Raw genomic sequence first — 4,177 nt, 5'->3', positions numbered from 1 at the left:
TCAGTCCTGCTTCGCACGCCTTTAGCCCGCCCGGCCCCGCAGGCGTGGGCGGCCTCCCCACACCTTGCCTGGGAGGTTGGTGGGGATGCGGGGTTGGGGGGTGCTAATGAGGAAGGTGGAGGAACTTGGGGTGTGAGGGACCTTAGGAGTGAGGTTGGCCCCGGAGAGCACTTGGGGGAGGATGTGTCTTGGAGGCTGAGGGCCAATGGTGGGGTTCAGGCATGTGCAGGGCGTGGCTGGGGGGAACGGAGCTGCCAGGGAGATTGTTTTGGCCCCTGACCCCGAGCTTTGCTGTCATCCCCGCCATGGACATGTCAGAAAGGACTACAGGATGGCTGGAGCCAGCATGTCCTCAGTCAGGGGGCTGGAAGGAGGAGGCTGTGGGCCCCAAGGGAGAAGAGACCCTCTCATAGACCAACGCAGGGGCACGCACAGAATGCGTGCTGAGTTCCAGCCAGAGCGCACGGGCCTTTGCTCCTTCTGCTGTGAGTGCTTCGCATGTTGCATGACCAGCTCTGTCCACACATGACATCTGTCTTGTAGGCCTGATCACACTCGCTGGGCATCTCTCATGGCTGTGCACATCCTGTCTGATATGGCTGAGTTGGCTGAGGTGGTCACACATGTACCTGAGTGCATTTTGCACATGGCTCCAGGGACTGAAGTTGTCCATGCCACATGCTTGCCTGCAGAGTAAGTCCCAGCTGGGTTTGTTTTCCTTAATTTTTTTGTTAATCCTCACCCGAGGATATTTTTCCCACTGATTTTTTTTTTTTAAAGAGAATGGAAGGGAGGGGGAGAGACAGAGAGAGAAACATCAATGTGAGAGACACATCGACTGGTTGCCTCCCGACCGGGGCAGGGATTGAGCCTGCAACCAAAGTAGGTGCCATTGACCAGAATCGAACCTGCAACCCTTCAGTCCTCCAGCTGACGCTCTAACCACTGAGCGCCCGGCTAGGGGCCAGCTGTTTTTAACCCTCTCCTCTCCCACTCTGGTTGATCCTGTCCAAGGGAGAGTCTGTCCTTTTAAGAGATGAACTGTCTAAACTGTTGGGGAGTCAGCCCCATCTGCGGGGTGGGTGTCGTTCAATAATTGAGAATCTGAGGTTTGGTGGCCTGGGCCCAACTCCCACAAGACTGGAAGCAAATATGCCCTCACCCCAGTCCCTTTCATAGCACTGCCAGGGGAGACCAAAGAAACCACTTTTACCAGATGAACTTTTACCAGATGAACTTAACCCAGGTGGGCAAAGGGCCCTGGGAACTTGTCCCTTGAGAAATGGCTGTCAGAAATGAAGGTTCCAAAGGTGACTAAAGCCCAAAGAGATGGGATTTAGCAACACATATCAGGTAAATTTACACACACGTACCCACATGCGTGCTGACAGCCACACAGCCTATGGACACTGAGCTCTGGTCACATGCTCAAGGGGTCCCATTTACATGAGAACCTGGTCATATATATGGAACCCACATACAACATCTCTCATACCCTTGGCTCAGAGAGATGCACCCCACCTTCTGGGCCCCCATGGGCTGGGAGGTCCCATGGTGAATCAGGGTGCCATCACTGAGTGTCTACCCACAGACTCGCTGCCAGTGTGTGACTCAGGACGGAACCCTAGACTCCTGGTGCCAGAGCCCAGGCTGGGAAGGGGGAACATGTCTCCCTCCCTTCTCCCTGCCTCGTGATGTACTTCTCAGCTCCTCGCTGCCTCCGGTGGGGCTGCAAAGGCAGCATAGGTGGGAACAGGCAAGGGAGTCTTCACAGTGAAGAAAGTGGAGAACCCCAGCCCAGAGCACCTCCTCCTGAGCCTGTCAGCCTGGAACCCAGAGCAGGGGAGAGAAACAGGCAGCTCTGCCACCAGCAGGCACCCACAAGGTTCCTGCACTGTCAGCCTGGAACCCAGAGCAGGGGAGAGAAACAGGGCCGCTCTGCCACCAGCAGGCACCCACAAGGTTCCTGTACACAGTTTGCACTCAGCTCACAGAGGTGTTCCCACGTGCTGCAGGGGAGAGCAGATCACACATACAGCCAAGGACTTGCGTATCTTGTTCACATTCAGCAGCATTTATTAATACATGTGCACCTACATGTACTCACTGTGTGCAGGTATGTATGTGCCCACCTATAATCTGAGGCTACAGTTCACCACAATCATCTTTGCCACCCCCTCTAATGGAGGCAGCTCCATGCCAAGGCACATGGTTTGGCAAGAGGAACACGAGCTGGCTCTCATTTCTCTATGGTCCCGAATCAGGGCTCAACCTTCAGGACCGTGTCCCCATACACTCCCACCAAACTCATTCCTCTCTGTAACTGGTGGTTACACGCATGTTCATATGCGTGCATACACATGCACATTGGTACGAGCTAGGGTTGGAGCTGAGCAGGTCTGGGTAGGGCTTCATGCTTCCTAATGGGCCTGAGAGGACCCTGCCTGGAGGAGGGGAAGGGTGCAATGCCCAGCAAGGGTTCCTTGTTCCTGTCAGCTCTCCTGAGGTCATTTGGGACTAAGAGGGGTCAGGGCCCGAGGACACCTGTCCATAAACACCAGGCTAGTGTAGTCCATGTGCATGGCGCCCCCTGGCTGAAAAGGCAGAAGGAAGCCTGGCTTCACAGAGAAGAGAGTGAGTCTGGCGAGGCCCTGACTGAGTCACACAGCTCCCTGGAGCCCTCGGGGCTCCCCGCTGTGCTTTGGGAAGGAAAGCCAAGGCCAAGTGCAGGCTGGAACCCAGCCCACCTGGGAGCTCCTGGCGGAGGCTCCATCTCCTCCCAGGGCATCTTGAGCAAGGTGTGTGTCTCACCTGGGTGGAAGGGCTGAGCTCACGGAGGGGTCTTGACCCATCCACCCGTGGGAGGCCGTGACTCCTTGAGGTCAGAGCTGGGGGAGTGGGTTCCCGGTCAAGGGAAGGGCTGAAGATGCAAGTCCCAGCCTGCTGAATCAGAGGTGCTGGCTGGGGCCCTGTAAGGAGTGGGGTGTGGAACACCCATCATTTCCCGCCCCCAAAACATTTTTGCCTGAATGGGTGCCGCCTGAAACAGCAGAAGAGACATGGGTTTTGCTGTCAGCGAGTGGGGTGAAGAAGAGTATCGACATAGAAAATGAATAATGCTACAATCCCCCCAGCCTCCCTGACCCCCCTAACCTCTTCCAGAGCATTGGAGCAGGCTGATGGAGGAGGCCAAAACAGACATAGGCATTTCCAATGTATTTTTATTTATTTATTCACGTACTTATCCTCATCCAAGGATATTTTCTCCACTGATTTTTTAAAATATATGAAATTAATTTTTTACAGAGAGGAAGGGAGAAGGATAGAGAGTTAGAAACATCAATGAGAGAGAAACATCAATCAGCTGCCTCCTACACACCCCCTACTGGGGATGTGCCTGCAACCAAGGTACATGCCCTTGACCAGAATCGAACCTGGGACCCTTCAGCCTGCAGGCCGACGCTCTATCCACTGAGCCAAACCGATTAGGGCTCCACTGATTTTTAGAGAGAGTGGAAGGCAGGGGGAGAGACACAGAGAGAGAAACATCGATGTGAGAGAGACACATCTATCAGAGATATGTGACCTTGACCAGAAGCGAACCCACAACCCTTTAGTTACAGGCTGACACTCTAACTACTGAGCCAAACCAGCCAGGGTCACATTTTCAGTTTTAGAATGTACTTCCTCCCATATACAAAACAATCCCCAGAAGTGGGTATATTTTTCCCTTTCCACAAATGACAAAACTGAAGTTTGGAGAGAAGTCACTTGCTAAGGTCTCATTCGACCACTGAGTATTGAGCTTGGGATTCAAACCCCATGGGGATGGGGAGAGGAGGTGAAAAGGACAGAGACCAGGGAGCCACAGGAAGCCCCTTCACACGTGAGCCCCCTTTCTAGAGTGCGCACCGCTCTTAGGCCACTGCTGGACACCTTTCCTGTTTCTGGGCCTTGGGAGTCGGGGTAGCTGTAGGCTGGCATGGGGAGTGGAGAACAGAGATGAATCACTGAATTATGAGCGTCTCCAGACTGGGGGGCGGGCAAGCATCTCCTCCTACTGCGCCAACAATCACCCCCTGTCTGCAGACAGACAGACGAGATGGCAGGGAACCTGTGAATGGGAACTGCCCCCTCAGGCACCGCCAGCCAGATGAGCAGCTGGATGTTGAGAAAA

Source organism: Myotis brandtii, unplaced genomic scaffold (genome assembly GCF_000412655.1).
Source record: "Myotis brandtii unplaced genomic scaffold, ASM41265v1 scaffold1270, whole genome shotgun sequence".
In the NCBI taxonomy this organism is placed as follows: Eukaryota; Metazoa; Chordata; class Mammalia; order Chiroptera; family Vespertilionidae; genus Myotis; species Myotis brandtii.
This window is presented reverse-complemented; position numbering follows the sequence as displayed.